A 21,927-nucleotide genomic window follows, 5' to 3' on the forward strand; every position below is an offset into this window, starting at 1 on the left:
GGACCATGAAACTGCTGGCGGTGGTGGTGCACGCCTTCAATCCCAGCACTCTGGGAGGCAGAGGCAGGCAGGATTTCTGATTTCGAGGCCAGCCTGGTCTACAGAGTAAGTTCCAGGACAGCCAGGGCTATACAGAGAAACCCTGTCTCGAAAAAAACCAAATCAAAAAAATCAAAAAAAAAATCAAAAAAAGAAAGAAAGAAAGAAAGAAAGAAAGAAAGAAAGAAAGAAAGAAAGAAAGAAAGAAAAGACAAAAGAAAACTTACTAAAAATCTTGCAATAATCTGAAGAGTGTGGGATTAGGATAAGGGTGTAGCACTGAGAGTCTAAAAGAAAACCCTCATGCTCTCAGATTCTTAGCCAACATGTGGAAACAAGTCAAGGTAGAAAGGATTATCATTTGAACAAATATAGCCATGAGCCAAAGAGTGAACTTGCCCCCTCACTTAACATACAATGGACTTTAGGTCTCAATACAAGAGCTAACTATACAAATGTCTAAAAAAGTAAATGGAAAGTAATCTTTGAAAGTAAACTTTTTGTGACACCTTTTAAAAAATAATCCTACATAATACAGAAATACTTCAAAGAAGAAAGCTAAAACTAATACATTTGAATTTTTATAGTTGGAAATCTTTACATTTTAAGCCAGTCCAGAAAGGAAATGAAAAATGGTACCAAAGGTATGGAAAATATCTAAGGAATGTATATTTGATAACGAATTTGTATCCAAGAAAAATAACTTAATAGAATATAAATGAAGCAACTTTTAATGTGAAAATAATTCAACCAATGAAATTCCAACAAAGAAGGTATATAAATGACCAAGAATGCTATAAATACAGTCTAACATCTATAAGAATTAAAGAAATTTAAATTAAAAGCATAATTACTAAAAAGGCTACAGTCAGAGACAGAAAGAAAAACAATGTTCTCTGTATATGAACTTGCAAAAAGTGGAAATTTGAATGATGTAATCACATTACAAAACTTCATATTTTCTTTTAAGGATCATATATTTCCATAAGACAAAACCTTACTCTTTGATATTTATGCAAGAGTAATAAAAGTAACTACTAAAACTTGAATGTGAATGTTTAACACAGCATTATTCCTAATTGAGGGTGAAAACAAGCAATGCTCATCAACTGGAGAATAGAAAAATTGTGGTACATCCAAACAGTAGAAAAATATTTGGTAACAGAAAGAAACATAATACTTCAACATGAGTGAACTTCAGAAAACTATACAGGCAAAATATACCAAGAAACGTGGTCACATATTAGATCACTGTATTTATAGGATATATTTACATAAAAGGAAGTTAAATTTCTTTGAGAGGGACAAAGACAAAGTCTTTCCATGGCTTTGGGAGAAACCATGTGTCTCTCTTCAGTTAGTGTGGGTAGCTTTTTGTTTTTTAACTGACCACATTCCTTAACTTGGATCAGTCCTTTATGTTCATTTGCTGTCCCCCTCACCACCTCCAGGAAAGCACTTTATAAACCACAGAATATGATTCAGAAAAGTTAATACCAAAAAAAGTTGAGATGTTTCAAAATTTATGCAGATTTTTAAAATTTATTTATTTATTCACTTTACATACCTATTGCTGTCCCTGGTCTTTGCCCCGCCCAAGTCTCTCCATCCCCCATTCACCAACCCCTTCTCCTCTGAGGGTGGAGGTCCTGACTGGTTATCCCTTTACCCTGGGCACATCAAGTCTCTGCAGGACTAGGCATTGTTTACCAGCTATTCCATTCATGCAGTAGATGATGCCCTGGCAGTCCTCTTTTCTCTCCCACAACAGACTTGTCTCTTGAATCTGGTGGTAGACCTGTAATAAACTAGAAGATTCTGAATATTTGAACCCATCCTCCTCTGTTATGCTTATGTTAGGTGGCAGATGCTGGCACAACCAGACAATTCCCCTGACAACCACCATCAAAGAAGGAAGATTGCATTTATGGGCTCGTGTTAGAAGAAATACCTTCAGCAGAAGGATAGAAATGAGGATGGAACAAGAATTCCTGGAGAAGGCTGAATAAGGGCTATTACCCATTTGTTGTACAGTATACACACACTTTAGCTACACTGTAGAATCTACTTTCCATCCCACTGCCATGCAGCCTTATGTGAACAAAAATTTTACTCCGTAAATCTCAAAGTCTCCTTATTTTAATTTGCTGCTCACATTTTTATCTAGATATTTACTTTTTCTTAGGATTATCATTTTGCTATTATCTCTGTGATTTTCTGGTTAAAAGCAGAGAATTTGGAGCCCCACAGATTAGAACTTGTATCTTGGAAAATCACTAGCTATTTCTTTGAACATTTAGCTTCTCATAAAATCACTCTTAAAATTAAGTCAAGGATATCTGATTCATAGAGGACAGTAAGAATGGAATAAACAATCTCGTTGAGTGTTTGTTGTGTGCCCTGACTCAATGAAAAAGAACTTTGAGCTTTATTAACAAGACCAAAAACCACTGGGAACAAAGAGAGCTGCCCATGTGACCCTGCCTTCCTATATGCTGGCCACTCTTCTGTAACTAAGTGACATCTTGCAAGTCTTAGACAAAAGCAGAAACAGAAGCAATGGTTGTGTTCTAATCTTGGACCAACCTTCACTGACTTTATGCACAAGCCTGACTCCTCTGTCACTTATCAAATTATTGACTTTTGATGTCTGCCAGAATGGCACTAAAATACTTTGAATGCTTTAAAAATAATAATTTCTTAATTTCTGATTTCTTCTTTTTAACACCATTAAGATCTCTCAGTTTGAGTTATCTCATTTATCTTTGTGACTCAATTTTTCCCTTTCCAGCAGATGGTGTCATCTCCCTCCCACACACTCTCCATGCAAGCTTACTACAAGAAAACAGTCCAAAGTTAAATGCAATTTAAGGTACAGGAGAAATGTATTTGTTTAATAGCATATTGATACCATCCTCCGATCCCCTTCACACAAGTTAGATGTGGTTCCAAGAACCATTTCTATGTTAGATTCCAGCTTCCATTGCAAACTGGCCAGAGCACATATACAAACTGAAGCCTATTTGGTCATCACACAGCTGATTTTTACCTATTCGGAATACAATATGATTTTAGGCTTTTTCCAAGCCACAGGTAAACAGAGCAGTGGCTGTAAGCAGGCTAAATGTGATATGATTTCTGCCCACCATTAACTAACAGAGCAAATTAATATTTTTAATAACACTAGAAAAGTCAACAAAATGCCCATGATATTTCAGAACATCTTGGGCACCCATCCTCTCTCTACTTGCACTAATGTCTTCTGTATTTATTCATACATTTAAAAAGTATCAGCCAAGCGAGCTCCAGGAGACCAAATCTGGCACCTCAGATACACCGAGAGTCTCCATGCCTAAAGCTCTGGCAGGCTGCAGGCATCAAGAGTTAAGATTACAAGCTTCATGGGAAACCAATAGCCTTAGGAAGAAGCAGTCAATCTGAATTAAGACATCAACGCGTCAGATGAGGAAGGTATGCTATGGAGCCTATTGTTGAGTGCATGTCAGGTGAAGGCAGTACTAATTACTGTGCAATCCAAATGTGCCTGTTCTCTATTCCTCCCAAAGTAGGGTCACCTAGTTATTATGGCATAGTGCTTGCACTATTTTGGATTCTGCCAAGTGGCAGGTGGCCTGACAAACATGCGACTCAGCATGTTTTGTTGGGTCCCCACAGCTGTGCTGCCAATCAGTTCAGGATGGCTGCAAGTTAATGCTAATTAGCTTCTGTTGATCTGCATATTCCAACAGCCTCCCAGGATTCCCATTTTGATATGCAAGATTGCCAGTTGGGTGTGTGATTGAATTAAGAAGAAGAAAAAAAAAGATTTTAGCTTCCATGCGAGAATATGTGGATTTGAATTCCCAGCAGAGCCCCTTACCTTTCTGATTAACAGTTGGCAGCTCTGGCCCTTGGTGAGGGAGCAGGGGCTCCAGGCAAGGGTGCTGCTGTGTAGCTTGTGAAAACAAGATGACACCTTCACCTCCTAGCACCATTAGAAGGAATCATTCCTTCCATCTGGTCTGTGAACTGTCACTGGCAGTGTAGATGGGCAAACAACCTATAGCTTTCAGTTTGGTTCAAATCCATTTAGTTTCATTGGTTTCTAAACGAAAAATGTAGTGATAATGAAATATTATTTTCCATGTTGTTCCAAATGGCCACTTTCATTCTTCCTGGGTTGCTTTGGTTAAAGTACATTCACTCCCCAGGGCTCTGTTTCTCCTATGGCAATGATGGGCAAGTATTATGGAATATATACTACACAAAAAAGGATGTCAAAAATGTTTGACATATGTTAGTTTCCAAGTATTGTAATATATTATAAAAAATCGACATTTGTCAAATAACAACAGCTTGTGTGTGTCTAGATGTTAGAAATCTATCTTTTCTCCTTTAGCATCACAGTGTAAATGGGCAGTTACAATTGGATATGCAAGTGTACTTCAAGGTCAGTAACGCAGCCCATGTCACAATGTTTGAGTGAGTTAAGTAAACTAATGCTCAGTCCTTTACTGGCACCTAGTCAATACCGTTCAGTGAACAGGAATTTCCTTCTGCTTTGTCTTCAGGAAAGCCAGTGAGAATCACAAATGTGGCGGACAGAGGAGAGAGCAGAAAGGTGGAAGGATTTCCGCCATGCTGAGAAAGGAACTCCACAGGAAACGGCTCTGTGGGGCTGGTATGTTTAGATTTTGCACCTGTATTTCATCAGGGCAATGAAAATATGATCTCACTAAGTAAACATTACAAAAACAATTTCAAAAGTTTTACTTGGCTACAGACACTAGAAAGTCTGCTTCCCTGAAGTGATTAAACAATATTTTTTGGAAATAATTTTTTAAAATACAATCATAAAGGAACATTCTTTCCCCATTTTCATGCTGTTGAATTTGGGGGCCCAAGTACACCTTTTCAGGAAGAATTATTAATACCGTGGGTACAATTATATTCTATTTTTATTACTTATTTTGTGTTTTCATATTTGTATATATAAATATGTATGTCTCCATTTCTCTACTTATATAAATATATATAAAACAGCTGAACATATGCATCTATAGAGTGTATGTATCTAAATGCCATCTATGCATATACAAATGTATGCCCATGATGACTTGAATTCAAGCACACATGTACATCTGTGTTTTATGTGGCCTCTATAGTAATCAGTCACTTATCCATATATTTTAGTAACTAAGAGGATAGACCTAAATCAGACATTCTGACTTTGCATTCCTGGTTATAAGTTTAGAACAGTTATTTAACCTCATTGATCTCTCTAAAATGGGGGCGTGATTATGCTTACCATGAGAGATTTCTATGAATATTAAATAGTTTCATAAATATGAAAGCACATCTTTATCATATGGCTGTTGATGATCTATAGTCTTATTTCTAACTTATTTGTTTTGGATTCCATCAGTTTTTAACAATTTGCTTTTCATTGTAAATTCAGTGAATAAGAATTTTTCTTAACACATAAGAGCAGGGCTGGTAGCATTTCTATTCTGCAAGTAATAAGCATTTTAAACTACATTTTACAGCATATCCTTCCTACATCTTGAAGAATCAATTGTATACATACACTTAGCTATGCAAATGTATATACTTTCCATCCAACCCACCTCATTGCCTTCCTCATCCTTAGAGAAAACAGCAAATAACCTGAATGCATATGTTTCAGAATTCATAGATCAATGTGGTCTTGGCAATGCAAACTGAATGTTTGCTTTAGCAAAGCTCCTCCTTTGCATATTTGGCTGCTTCTTTGAGAGGAAGATTTCATTATTAAGTAACTTAGGATAAAAATTATTGCTTGTTTTGACCAAGCTGCATATGATTGGAAATCCAGACTGGACTGAATTAGAATCTCCTCTCATTTCTTTCCATGTGACCTTAAGCAACAGTGAAATTGAAAGTAAATAAATGAACCTTTCAGCAGTATTGATGTTGGGGTGTTGCCTGATGTTGTCAGACTGTAGACCCAGGGTCAGACAGTACTTCTTCTGGAGAAAGGTGCTTTTACATAAATAATGTGGCCCTTTCTACTATAATTATGATAAGCACTGAATCCAGAGAGATACAAACTCTGTACTTTCATTTTTCTATCTCTAAGAAATGTTCTTGTGTCAGATTCTTATTTACCATATTCTCATTCTAGATGAGGTTGTTTGGGTTCTAGAAATAGGACATATGACCTCTACTTTTTAAATTCTTGTGATAAATAGGGCATATAAATATGTAAATGTATGAACAAGATCAATATGATAGAGACTACAGCAGAGTGCACTTAGCAGGTGTGTGAATGAGGGGGAAGACAGTCTCTTGAGATGCAGCAGATCAGATCAAAATAAAAAGAGCCTGAGCTGCCTCTTAACAGGAGGGGAATTTGACAAAGGGAAAGAGGGAAAAGGATGTTCCACAAAATAGGATCCTGCAGAGTCACCCCAGGAAAGAATGGAGGAACTTAAGAAAATCACCAAAGTGTTTTGTGTGCCTGGATCCTTGGATGCAGAGAGGAAAGTAGCAAGAATGGAGCCTGAGTAATAATTGGCATGTCACATTGGCCTGTGCATGCAGACTAAACACTACAAATCCTTGAGGAAAAAATGAAACTATGGAAATGTTTTAAGCATTTCCATATGTTTATGGATGAAAATCTTGTTTACATTTTCAGTTTCTTTTGATTACTAAAAATAAAGGGGAAGCATGGAATTGAGACAGGGAATTATTTAAGAGGGTATTTTAGCAGTTGAAGCATGGTTTAATAGAGGTCAGCAGCAAGTATATGTTGGTAGAAATAAACAGAAAGATATAATATGTTTTAAATAGTTAGAGGTGTGCCATCTACCTTACTTGGAATTGGCTCGTGGAAGGAATGAGTCAATGATAGGCTTATAAGAAACATAGGAAATATGAGCTTAGTTTTGAAAAAAGGTAGAGATACCTGGGATATTCCAACAGATATGCAACTTCAGATACTTGAGTTTGGAGCTAACAGCAGAGGTTGGGGTTAGAAGGAGACATTTAGAAAGAGCATAGAGGTTTCATGGTAAACATATGTAAAAAACTACAAGGGACACCTTTAAAGACAGATGAGAATGCATGCAGTGGGGAGGAACATGGCAATGGTAGCACATATGAGCACAATGTCAACATCTTTACACTGTGTGACCTGATTGCAACTGGCCATTCAAGGTAGCAAATGAAGCCCTAGGATTCATGGAAGACCTGAGCACTCTCATGAGGCACAGTGTCCTCCAGAAACTTTCTGATTTCATATGGAGCCCCTCTGAACTGAGAGCAAACAGAGAAAAAATAATTAATTTTAACACTAAATGGAAGAATTAAAACTATGGTGACCATCTAGGAAATCCAGGACACAATGAGAAGACCAAACCTAAGAATTATAGGCATAGATGAGAGTGAAGATTTACAACTTAAAGGGCCAGCAAATATCTTCAATAAAATTATGGAAGAAAACTTCCCTAACCTAAAGAGAGAGATGTCCATAAATATACAAGAAGCCTACAGAACTCCAAACAGACTGGACCAGAACAAAAATACCTCACATCACACCATTATCAAAACCCCAAATGTACGAAACTAAGAAAGAATATTAAAGGCAGTAAGAGAAAAAGGCCAAGTAACATATAAAGGAAGACCTAACAGAATCACACCAAACTTCATAACAGAGACTATGAAAGCTAGAAAATCCTGGGCAGATCTCATGCAGACTCTAAAAGAACAAAAATGCCAGCCAAAACTACTATACGCAGCAAAACTCTCAATCACCATAGATGGAGAAACCAAGATATTCCATGACAAAACCAAGTTCACCCAATATCTTACTACAAACCCAGCCCTACAAAGGATAATAGGATAAAACACCAATACAAGGAGGGAAACTTCACCCTAGAAAATACAAGATAGTAACCTTCTTTCATCAAACCCAAAAGAAGATAATCAATCATACATAAAAGATAACATCAAAAATGACAGGAAGTAATAATCACTATTCCTTAATATCTCTTAACATCAATGGACTCAATTCCCCAATAAAAAGACATAGACTAACACACTGGATACGTAAACAGGATCCTACATTTTGCTTCATACAGGAAACATACCTCAGTGTCAAAGACAAACACTACCTTAGAGTAAAAGGCTGGAAGACAATTTTACAAACAAATGGTCTCAGGAAACAAGCCGGAGTAGCCATTCTAATATCAGATAAAATTGACTTTCAGCCTAAAGTCATCAAAAGAGACACTGAGGGAGACACTTCTTGCTGGTCAAAGGAAAAACACACTAAGAAGAACTCTCAATCCTAAACAATTATGCTCCAAAAGCAAAGGCACCCTTATTCATAAAAGAAACTTTACTAAAGCTCAAAGCACACACAGCACCTAACACAATAATTGTGGGTGACATCAGCACTGCACTTTCCTCAATGGACTGATCAGGAAAACAGAAACTAAACAGGGACACAGTGAAAGTAATTGAAGCTTTGGACCAATTAGATTTAACAGATATATATAGAACATTTCACCATAAAGTAAAATAATATACCTTTTCTCAGCACCTCATGGTACCTTCTCCAAAATAGACCATATAATTGGTCACAAGACAGACCTCAACAAATATAAGAAGATTGAACTAATCCCATGCCTCCTATCAGATGACTATGGAGTAAAAGTGGTCTTCAATAGCAACAAAAACAACAGAAAGCCCACATACACATGGAATCTGAACAATAATCTACTCAATAATAACTTGGTCAAGGAAGAAATAAAGAAAGAAATCAAAGACTTTTTAGAATTTAATGAAAATGAAGACACAACGTACCCAAATCTTTGGGACACAATGAAAGCAGTGCTAAGAGGAAAACTCATAGCCCTGAGTACCTCCAAAAAGAAAATGGAAAGAGCATACACTAGGAGCTTAATGATACACCTGAAAGCTCTGGAGCAAAAAGAACCCAGGAGGAGTAGAAGAGAGGAAATCATCAAACTCAGGGCTGAAATCAATCAAGTAGAAACTAAGAGAACCATACAAAGAATCAAGAAAACCAGGAGCTGGTTCTTTGAGAAACTCAACAAGATAGATAAATCCTTAGCCAGACTGACCAAAGGGCACAGAGACAGTATCCAGATTAACAAAATTAGAAATGAAAAGGGATATATAACAACAGAAACTGAAGAAATTCAAAAAAATCATCACATCTTACTACTAAAGCCTATCCTCAATAAAACTGGAGAATATGGAGGAAATGGACAATTTCCTAGACAGATACCAAACACCAAAATTAAATCAGGATCAAATAGATCATCTAAATAGGCCCATAACCCCTAAAGAATTAAAACGGGTCATACAAAGTCTCCCAACCAAAAAGAGCACAGGACCAGATGGCTTCAGTGCAGAATTCTATCAGACCTTCAAAGAAGACCTAACACCAATACTCCTCAAACTGTTCCACAAAATAGAAACAGAAGGAACACTATCCAACTCGTTCTATGAAGCCACAATTACACTGATACCAAAACCACACAACGATCCAACAAAGAAAGAGAACTTCAGGCCAATTTCCCTTATGAATATCGATGCAAAAATACTCAATAAAATTCTTGCCAACTGATCCAAGAAGACATCAAAACGATCATCCACCAAGATCAAGTGGGCTTCATCCCAGGGATGCAGGGATGGTTCAATATAAGGAAAACCATCAATGCAATCCACTACATAAACAAACTCAAAGAAAAAAAACCATATGATCATTTCATTAGATGCTGAAAAAGCATTTGACAAAATTCAGCATCCTTTCATGCTAAAAGTCTTGGAAAGAACAAGAATTCAAAGCACATACCTAAACATAGTTAATGCAATATACAGCAAACCCATAGCCAATATCAAACTAAATGGAGAGAAACTTGAAGCAATCCCACTAAAATCAGAGACTAGACAAGGCTGCCCTCTCTCTCCATATCTTCAGTACTTGAAGTTCTAGCTAGAGCATTTAGACAACATAAGGAGGTCAAAGGCATACAAATTGGAAAGGAAGAAGTCAAATTATCACTATTTGCAGATGACATGATAGTCTACTTAAGTGACCCAAAAAACTCCACCAGAGAACTCCTACAGCTGATAAACAACTTCACCAAAGTGGCAGGTTATAAAATCAACTCAAACAAATCAGTTGCCTTCTTATACTCAAAGGATAAGCAGGCTGAGAAAGAAGTTAGGGAAATGACACCCTTCACAATAGCCACAAACAATATGAAGTATCTTGGTGTGACTCTAACAAGTGAAAGATCTATAAGACAAGAACGTCAGGTCACTGAAGAAGGAAATTGAAGAAGACCTCAGAAAATGGAAAAATCTTCCATGCTTCTGGATTGGCAGGATTAATATAGTTAAAATGGTTATCTTGCCAAAAGCAATATACAGATTCAATGCAATCCCCATCAAAATCCCAACTCAGTTCTTCACAGAGTTAGAAAAAGCAATTCTCAAATTTATCTGGAATAACAAAAAAACCAGAATAGCTAAAACTATTCTACACAGTAAAAGAACTTCTGGGGGAATAAGTATCCCAGACCTCAAGCAATACTACAGAGCAATAGTGTTAAAAACTGCATGGTATTGGCACAGGGACAGGCACGTGGACCAATGGAATAGAATTGAAGACCCTGAAATGAATCCACACACCTATGGTCACTTGATCTTCGACAAAGGTGCTGAAAACATCCAGGGGAAAAAAGATAGCCTTTTCAACAAATGGTGCTCTTTCAACTGGAGGTCAGCATGCAAGAGAATGTGAATTGATCTATTCTTATCTCCTTGTACTAAGCTCAACTCCAAGTGGATCAAGGACCTCCACATAAAACCAGTCACACTGAAACTAATAGAAAAGAAACTGGGGAAAACCCTTGAGGACATAGGCATAGGCGGAAAGTTCCTGAACAGTACACAAATAGCTTATGCTCTAAGATCAAGAATTGACAAATGGGATCTCATAAAATTACAAAGTTTCTGTAAGGCAAAGGACACTGTCAAAAGAACAAAACAGCAACCAACAAATTGGGAAAAGATCTTCACCAATCTTACATCTGATAGAGGGCTAATATCCAATATATACAAAGAACTCAAGAAGTTAGACCCCACGGAACCAAATAACCCTATTAAAAAATGGGGTACAGACCTAAACAAAGAATTTTCACCTGAAGAAATTTGGATGGCTGAGAAGTACCTTAAGAAATGCTCAACATCATTAGCCATTAGGGAAATGCAAATTAAAACAACCCTGAGATTTCACCTCACATCAGTCAGAATGACTAAGGTTAAAAACTCAGGAGACAGCAGCTGTTGGCAAGGATGTGGAGAAAGAGGAACACTCCTTCACTGCTGGTGGGATTGTAAGATGGTACAACCAATATGGAAATCAGTCTGTAGGTACCTAAGAAAACTGGACATGACACTTCCTGAGGACCCTGCTATATTTCTCTTGGGCATATAGCCAGAGGATTCCCCAGCATGCAATAAGGACATATGCTCCACTATGTTCATAGCAGCCTTATTTATAATAGCCAGAAGCTGGAAAGAAACCAGATATCCCTCAATGGAGGAATGGATGCAGAAAATGTGGTATATATACACAATGGAGTACTATTCAGCAATTAAAAACAATGAATTCATGAATTTTTTTAGGCAAATGGATGGAACTGGAAAATAGCATCCTAAGCAAGGTAACACAATCACAAAAGAATGCACATGGAATGCAATCATTGATAAGTGGATATTAATTAGCCCTGAAGCTCTGAATACTGAAGATACAATTAGCATATCAAATGATTCCCATGAAGAAGGAAGAAGAGGGCCCTAATCCTGGAAAGGCTTGATCCAGCATTGTAGGGGAGTACCAGGACATAGAAAAGGGAGGGGGAAAGATAGGAGAATGGATGGAGAGAAGAGGACTTATGGGACATATGGGGAGGGGGGGAGACTGGGAAAGGGGAAAGCTTTTGGATTGTAAACAAAGAATATAGAAAATAAAAAAATATATAAAATAAATATATTAATGAAGAAAGAATATCTCTATAGTAATTATGGAACTTATGCTAATTTTTATACCTATATGGCTTCCAAATTAATTTTACTAATTTTCTCACTAAAAAAATCTTAAAATGGTTTTTCTCTGCTTGATATATATATATATATATATATATTTATATGTTAGTTATAGGCATAAATCTAGAATATGTAAATACAAAACATATCCCAAATGTCAGAGGCTTACAACATAAAGGAAAAGCAACAACAAAAATTAGTCTTCATTAGAAGCCTTTTCAAGTTAGAAAAGCCTTGACACAGGGAGTTAAAGAACAGACACTTTCTGGTGAAGAAAAAAAAATAGTAGATTCTTCTGGGTCGTTCCAGGTTGGAAAAAAGTACTTTTGGTGGATCCACAGGTGACCTTTTCAGAATGTTCCTACTTGTATGTGACAAGAGTTATGGCAAGAGATAAAGAAATGAGTTAATTCTTAAGGCCTTTCATTACCAATACTATACTTATTGCTTATGACTTCTCATATCTCTCAGGATAGCCCCATTTTCTTAACAGATGGTTAGTACTGTTATGATCTGGTGGTAAGAATGATGGGATTCAGACTTGGCCACACTAAACTAGACTTGGGGACACAGATATCAGTCAGGGAAGCACATGTGCTACAGACAACTTTGACTAAAATCCTTTTATGAGATTGAAATATAGATTTTTAAGTAAATGTTTCTATTAAAGACCTAAATACCAAATTCTCTTAATAGTTTACTGTTAAAATTAATTCTTTAGGGTGAGAGCAACGATATTCCACAGCACATGAGAAGACTTGAGTTCAATTATAGAGAAAAAGCCTAAATTCACAGGAATAAATATGACACACATTAGAAATGTGTAATCCACATGAAGAAAGAAAGCCAAGCTTTGAGGTTCCAGCCATGAAATGAGCACCTATCTACAACAGATCTACTGTCTTAAATGTTATGCACTGCCTAGGGAGGCAATCAGTTATTCCCATTTAAACTAACTATATTTGTATGAAGCCTGACATTTTCAACTAGTAGAGAAATCACTAAAGCATTAGTTTTAACCCTGATGACAGCAAAGTGTAATTAAAGTTCCTCTTCAGGGCCAGTGTCCTGGTAACAGTTGTATGCTTCCTACAGCTAAAGGGTGAAGGGAAACAACAGAATTTCAAGAAAATAAAGTATAAGGAATGACAAAAAATAAATGGCAAAGAAATCTGGTGGAGCAGGGCCTATATTATCTTGATTTTGCAGTACTTCCATCCCATACTATCAAATGAACACTGTCCTATGGATGTGAATGTTGTTCAAAGAAATGTTGTTGACACAAATTTATTCTTGATTGTAAATAAAAATAGGGGGACTATTTTCCTATATATGTGTATTTTTATTGTTGTAAATTATTATTAAAGGTCATTTAAAATGAAAAGTATTAAAATTCAAATCTTAACAATTAAGTAAAAATACAATTGAATGTGCTTTCTTTATTATTCACACTGAAAATGTTGAAGAAGTACTAGTTTATGGAACATGAGTAAAATTATTCTATTTTTCTACTGGTTATAATTTTGCACATAAAATATTATTAATATTGCTTGTCAGTTTTTATGACACTTAAACATCAGTTTGGAAGGGGCTTTGTTGCTTCTAATTTTCTTTTTCTTCTTTTTAATTTATTTTATTTTTTTAAAGTACTCATTAATTAATTTAAGTGTGTGAGTTCATATGTGGTAGTCTTCAGGCACACCAGAAGAGGGCATCATTGGATCCTATTACAGATGGATGTGAGCCACCATGTGGTTGCTGGGAATTGAACTCAGGACCTCTGGAAGAGCAGTCAGTGTTCTTAACAACTGAGTCAACTCTCCAGGTCACTTCTAATTTTCTTAATGCTGATGTTGCCATAAGAATCCAATATGATGGTCCCTTTCTGTGTTTCATATTTTGGAATTGAATAAATTCCAAACAGAATTGTTGGAACAGAGCGTATATTCATTTTTGAGACTTTCTATAAGATAGCAATATAAATTATAGTGTTTGCTTTATTTCAACAGAGTATGACATAACTGTGGTGACAAAGGATCGCAAGCCCCGGGATCTACTCACAAGTGAAAGGGGAGGGCCATTAAATTCCATTGCATTTTTGTGCTGTTGTAAATAAAAAATTATCATATTTTCTAAAAATATTTTAGAAATATTTTTAGAAAATGTTTTGTGTGCTGTTGTAAATTTAAAAAAGCATATTTTCTATGCTTTATTTTTGTCTTTTAGCCGATACACATTTGTTTAAGTTTCTTTTCTGTAGCTTCAAAATATTCCAAATGCACATTTACATCAATTTGTCTATGCTTCTCTGGAGTACGATGGAATTTAGAGGTAGTTTTCCTTCCTGGAGACAGTTCTGTAAATGTATTTTATGGAGTAGAGGACTGGTTAGGAATTTCTAATTTATTATGTTAGATTATCATCTGAGATTTTAAATAGTATATTAACAAAACAGTGTTTACAATCAGCTTAAATTAGAGTTTCTCAAAAGCCTATTACTTTACGCTATTCATTTATTTAGCTTAATATATTTTCTGTATGAAATTTTCTAATACCAATAAATATCCTACCAAGTACAACAATCTACAGAGAGCCCATTTCTCTCTGTGTGGGAGGCCTGAGATAAGAAAAGGACGCACAGTCTATAGAGAGGAGAATAGGAAAGGGGGGAAATTGATGGGAGATACTATGGGTTTCATTGCTGATGCCAATGACTGGTTCTCTTCTTTAATTAGAACTCTTCCCCTACAAAATAAAAGGGAGGGCATTGCTCAGCAACTGTTCCCCTATTCATCAAGAACAGTCGTTTTTACTTGCTGGGCATGCTCAGTGTTCACCCAATATCTAATGAAGTCTGTACTAGGAGATGAAAGAAGCATGGTGTGTCTGCTTGTCCCTGAACAATGCTACTCAGAAAAGATCACTACAGTAGCAGTAGCAGCCCAAGATGGAGATAATAGTGAAATTCAGTGACACCAAACCTCTAACAGGGATGGAAATTAGAGATTCTAAAATAGCTCATATATGATGGAGGTTTGCCATTATGTTTTTTTCTTAGAGAAGACTCTTGCCTTGCTTTTCTCAACTTCTAAAGTCAGTCCTCATTTCTTGGCTAGTGACTCTCTTCCCTGTATGATACTGCTGCTTTCATCTTACTTGATGAGATGAGATACCTACTTACATGATGCCTCCTTTTTACCCTTGACACACCTGTATCTGTGTTGTAAGGATCGTTGTGATGTGTTGGGATTACCTCATAGTCATGATAAACTTACCATATCAAGAGCCTTTATATTTATAAAGACCTCATTTTTGCTTAAGTAACATATACCTAGGTTTCATGGGTTAATCATTGTTCTGCCTCCCATAATGTGCAGTAAGATCTTTGAATAAATGTGTATTGAAATTCCTTTATCTTACTATTTTCTATGTTTACAACAACTTCCCTTATACACTTATATAAGTCAAGGTTCTCTAGAGAAAGATAGGTAGATAAAGGGTAGATAGGTAGGTGGTAGATGATAGATAGATAGATAGATAGATAGATAGATAGATAGATAGATAGATAGATTTATAAGATTTTACACAATTGTCTCATAGACAGAAAATCATGCAATGTGTAACATGCAACCTGAAGATCAAAAAAGCTAGTTCCATTAAAACAGCTTGATAATCTGAGAGCCAGAGATCCAACACTACTGATTCCATTTTTTGAGTTTTTAGAGCTAAGAAACAAAAGCACTAAAAACAGGACAAAACCAATGTACTGGAGCAAGCAACCAGTGCTATCTCCATCCCTCCAGCATTTCATTCTATTCGGGATTCACTGGGTTGAAGGATGCCTCATTGTGGCAGGACATTCATTCTACCAGGTATAACAACTCAAATGTTCATCTTTTCCTGCAATACCAGGATAGTTGGACTTCGGTGGTGTGCTTACTTTATTCTGTCATTGATTGTTTTTTAAAATCTGGGGTGAATACACAGTTGCTCAGTCTCCCCAGAAAGACAACGGAGGGTGCCAGAGACTAACCTCTGGGTGTCTTCCTCTCTCACTCTCTACCTCGCGCTCTATGAGAGAATCTGTTCACTGAACTTGAGCATCATGATTTTGCTACAGTGGCTGGCTAGAGAACCCCTAGCACCTCGCCTCTGCTCTAGCACTGCTGTCTTTACAGGCTCATGCCACTGCACGCATATACTGATGCTAGGGATCTGACATGGGTCCTAATGCTGATAAAACAAGCATGTTAGCCACCAACCTGTCTTCCAACCCTATAGATCTATTCTTTTAACACTAAAAATATTTATGCTGCTTTCTCTTTTCTGTGCTTTTTTTTTTTTGCTTATTGATCTGTTTTGGTTTTCTATTTGTTTTGGGATGTGTGTGTGTGTGTGTGTGTGTGTGTGTGTGTGTGTGTGTGTGACTTTTGAGACAGGATACCACCATGTAGCCCATGATGATTTGTAACCATGACCCTCCTGCTTCAGACTCATCTGTGTTAGGAATAAAGCCTACACAACATAATCATAATCATGAAGTTATTTCTTCTGGGCTATTCAAAATTGCAAGCCTATATGTTCTTGGCCTATAATGAACACATGTAAGAATTTGAAGTACAAATCTATGAATTACATTTTTACAAGGTATAGAATAGTGTTTTTTAATTTTTAATTTTACAAAATAAATACAATAAAAGTTCATAACATACATGATTTGTTTTTATTTACCTCTTCAAGATAGGAAAAAAGTTTAAATCACTTTTCAAGTTAATTGAAAAGCAGAAAGTCACCAACAGTTATGCTAGATATCTTAATTTGTTGTTCTGGTTAGTTCTTGTCAATGTGCCACAAGCTAGAGTCATTTGGGGAGAAGGTATTTCAAAGGAGGAACTGGCTCCATCAGATTGGCCTGTGGGAATTCTCTGTGTGGCACTTCTTGGCTAATAACTGATGTGGGAGGGAGGACCCAGTCCATTGTAAAAGGTTCTATCCCCGGGCAGGTGGCCCTGAGTCTTAGAAGAAAGCAAAGCAAGTAAAACAGGCAGTAAGCAGTGTTCCGCCAGAGCCTCGGGTTCACTTCCTGTGCCAGGTCCTCGCCTCGAGTGTCAGCCCTGATTTTTCTCAGTGATGGGTTGTGACCTGAGAGTTATAACTTGAAACAATCTCCTCCTTCTCTAGTTACTTATAGTGATGATATTTATCACAACAATAGAAAGCAAAGACATCTACTTTCTAACCAAAATTCAGTATTGATAGAGCTAAATTTGGGCATTCTATCAAGTGTAGAATAATATATTTTATGAGTATGTAAAATTTTATTCTGGTGGTATTTCTATGCTTTATTTATAAAATCATTTCTATATTGAAGTCATATGTTTAAATGACATAAAATTTGATGGTCTCTTCTAAAATAGAGAGTTTATTCTAATTGTGATCCAATTTTTAGATAGAAAGGAAATCAGTTTATTTCCTCTCTGTGTATAGCTGTCTTCTCCTTTGCATTAGGCAGTTTTTCTACATTTCTGTCCTAAGTGAATTGCCCTGCTCTACTTCAGGCCCATATTACATTTGCACTTTCTGTGCTCTACAGATGTATCTTGATGGCCAGTGAATCATGGTCTCACTTTCTGCTTATTTATCCTAATGAACTCCTTTGTCTGCTCTTAATGTTTCTTCTTCATAAAAATTTCAGGATAAACACAGACTAGTGGTTTTATTTATTCTTTGAAATGTCATACATGTATACATGTCTTACTACTCATGACGATGGAATTCCTTTCAATTGGTTTATAGCTTCTTAATAATTAATATTTTTCATATTTTTGAGAATTCCATACATATTGCACACCCATTTCATATCTCCAGCTCTTCCCAGACCCCAAACATATCTCCCTTTCAACTTAATATTTTCCCTGCTCACTTACTCCTTTTGCAGTTAATTCGGAAATTGCTAGTTGGTCAAAGTCCTAAGAATAAGTAAATGTTCAGCTTTCAGCCAGGCTTCAGTAAATGGTACAGGGACAATTGAGAAAGAGAAGACAGAACCAATGTATGGGCCACATGATGGTGGGGAGGAAAGCCATGAACAGTTGTCTTCTGGGAGTGGCATACCCACTGCAGTAATGACCTCACAGCAGCTGCCATTACATGCACAGGCCTACAAAAGACTGTATATGTACACTTATACTTGGGGAGAGGCTTATGGGCCTGCCCCTCCTAGGTTTATATGTAGGGGAGACTTAGTGACACATGATAGTTGTTATAGGAGAGGAGTCATTGTATTCAGTGATGTAGCAACTGAGGAGTTACTCATGCTCTAGTGTATGCACCACTGTTTCTCATGACAGTGGCCTTAGTTAAATTCTTTGATCATAAAAAGAAAACATAAGACCCCATAATGAGAGAATGAATTCTTGGACATAGAGTTGTAGGACAAGATAATATTCTATACCTGTATGACATCAAGAATGTGTTAAAAATTTTGAAAATAGAATAAATTTAGAATGTTAGAATCACTTTTGTCTAATGAGTCAATTCAGATGTTCAAAAATAATTTATCATATTTTACAAAAGATTTAATTAAGTCTTAAGAAGTACTACATTTGGGGAAACTTGATAGTTTTACAGCATTAGAGCCTTGTAATTTATAACCATGGAACTCCTTTCTATTGGTTTATAACTTCTTCAATATTTGTAATCTTTTTGTAAGAATTCCATACATGACATCTGTGTTTACATTATTCCCATCCTTCATTCTCCTATGCCCCCAACTCACTCTCAAATTCATGACCTCTTCTTTAGATATTGTTACACATCCACACACACATATGTATTATAAACACAATATGTATATATTGTTACATATGAACACACACGTGTGCATATAAATATAGCCTGATTAGTCCATTTTCTGGTTAGTAGATTAAACTACAAAATATCATACTGAGTAGGTTACCTAGACCCAGAGCACTAAATTTCCATGTTCTTTCTTTGTCTTAGTAAGGGTTTCCATTGCTATGAACAGACACCATGACCAAGGCAACTTTATAAAGGACATTTAATTGAGGCTGGTTTACAGGTTCAGAGGTTCAGTCCATTATCATTAAATCAGAAGCATGGCAGCATCTAGGCAGACATGGGCCTGAAGGAGCTGAAAGTTCTTCATTGTGTTCCTAAGCCAAACCAGAGAACACTACTGTCTTCCAGGCAACTAACAGGAGGGTCTCAAAGTCCACCCCCACAGTAACACACTCCCCACCACCAGGCCACACCTGCTCTAACAAGGCCAGAACTCTTACTTGTGCCATTCCCTGGACCAAGCATGTTCAAACCACCATACTCTTGTTTATTGATCATATATCTGAATCTGTAATGCCTCTTAGTCATTTATATTTTGAGGAATTCCTCTTTAGTTCCATGCCCCATTTCAATTAAGATTTTTAAAATATATATTGAGTTGTTTTAATTTTTTGTGTGTTCTGGATGCTAACATATATAAAATATGTATCTGACAAAATCTTACCCATTCTGTAAACTGTGTCTTTACCCAAATGATGGTGTCCTTTGCAGAACCTGATAATGCAATCATCAAGATCAGAAATCAAGAATTGGGGTCTCATGAAACAAAGAATCTTTCATAGAGTAAATTACATACATATATTTTTAAATTGGTTAAAATAAAAAAGTTCATATTACAAGATTCTTTACCATCATGAGTCTTAGTTGTTCTTTAAAAGGCCATAATACATACCATCTAGAACTGTGTGGGGGATTAAATAAGTTAATAAAGGTGAACACTTGAAATTTGAGATGTTTCTATTAACAGAATTAATAGTAGTAACTAATGCTTGATTCGTTTAATATAGTAGAAGGGTGAGGGGCGCTCTTCTTCTGGTACATTATATATTGGACAACCCTTTTAAACTCTCTGGTGTCGTTTCCCTTACCAATAAAACAACGGAATTGAGTTAATGGTCTCTAAACTCAATTATAGTTTTAATGTAAGAAACTAGGATTCTACACCTATAAAAATTTAAACATAAATCCACTTTCTTCCAACAACCTGTCAAGTATTCTGCATTATCTTTACAACATGAATAACTTCCATAACTATTATTATTCTTCTGAAATTTCAAAGGGTATATAATATTTTATCCCTCAATAAACTGTTTGAGTATGCCATTTAATCACATTTTATATTCTAGTATATTCCCAGCTATTTTCCAACCATGCTGATGAATTTTGACAAAGTGTAAAATAACTAAAGACAGATGGCTTGCAGCTCCAACTGTTGGGGTCGATTTTTGTCTACTAGGAAGGTCGGTGATCCTTCAACTAAGTGTGACCTCAGACTGCATGATGGCACTTATTTGCATGTTAGCAAAAGTAGGATTCCAGCCCTTTAAGTTTCTTTCTGAAACATATGAGTTTTGTCATGAATGTGACTGCTGTCGCTTGCAGGTTTCCTGTGGGCAGCCTCGCACATGTCTTTGCACATTTTTGAAATAAGGAGCACATTAGCAGAATGCCTGTAAATTAAACACTTCCCAAAGGAGACATTGCCTTGTATCCCCAAAAACATCCTGCATGTTAATTAATATACTAAAAGCCACTACATTGAATAGTTTCAAAAGGAGATTTTATGCTACATAAAATACATTTAAAAAATTCTTAATTTTTATTTTGTATAATCTCAATATTTTAGACAATCACTATTATGCTCACAAATATTCGAAGTTTGAACAATATTTTTGAACATTTTTTTCTGAGTTCAAGGCCAGCCTGGTCTACAGAGTGAATTCCAGGACAGCCGGGGCTATACAGAGAAACTCTGTCTTGAAAAACCAAAAAACAAAGCAAAACAACAACAAAAAGAACATTTATTTATTTAATGTGTGAACATTTATTTATTTAGTGTGTGTTTGTGTGTGTGTGCATGTCCGTGTGTATGTGGGAACATGCTTACTCATGCCACTGCATGGATGTGGAGCCCACAGGACAGCCCAAGTCAGTGAGTTCTCTCACTCCACCATGTACTTGGAGATTGGAATCAAACTCATGTCCTGTTAGCAGCAAGTATCTTTCCCACTGACCTCTCTCTCTCTCTCTCTCTCTCTCTCTCTCTCTCTCTCTCTCCCTCTCTCTTTTACAATACTTTAATTTTTTCTGTGTCCATCACATAAAAACAATGTCAAATACACAGAGATTTTTGTGAAGTGTCTTTCTGATCCACTCTCTCCACATAAGGTAATGCTGAATTTTTTCACAGTGCTCTGCAGAATAGAAACAAGGCTTTATTATTTGTATGTCATCAAAAATGAAAGAACAAAAGAGTTCAAATGAGTTACCTCAAACTGCCTTTACATATTTGGTTAGTGTGTGAGACTGTGTCCAGTCAATTCACAGCATCAGTAAGAGAACAGGCTCCTCTGTTAACCCTGAAGAAAGATTAGGAATCTGCACGGCAGGGGCTAAAAGAAGAACTTCAGATGGCTGAGTAGCATCTTAAAAAATGCTCAACTTCATTAGTCATTAGGGAAATGCAAATCAAAACAACCCTGAGATTTCACCTTACACCAGTCAGAATGGCTAAGATTAAAAAATCAGGAGACAGCAGGTGTTGACAAGGATGTGGAGAAAGAGGAACACTCCTCCACTGTTGGTGGGATTGCAAATTGGTACAACCATTCTGGAAATCAGTCTGGCAGTTCCTCATCAAACTAGGCACGTCACTTCTGGAGGATCCTGCTATACCAC

Source organism: Apodemus sylvaticus, chromosome 3 (assembly GCF_947179515.1).
Source record: "Apodemus sylvaticus chromosome 3, mApoSyl1.1, whole genome shotgun sequence".
Classification (NCBI taxonomy): Eukaryota; Metazoa; Chordata; class Mammalia; order Rodentia; family Muridae; genus Apodemus; species Apodemus sylvaticus.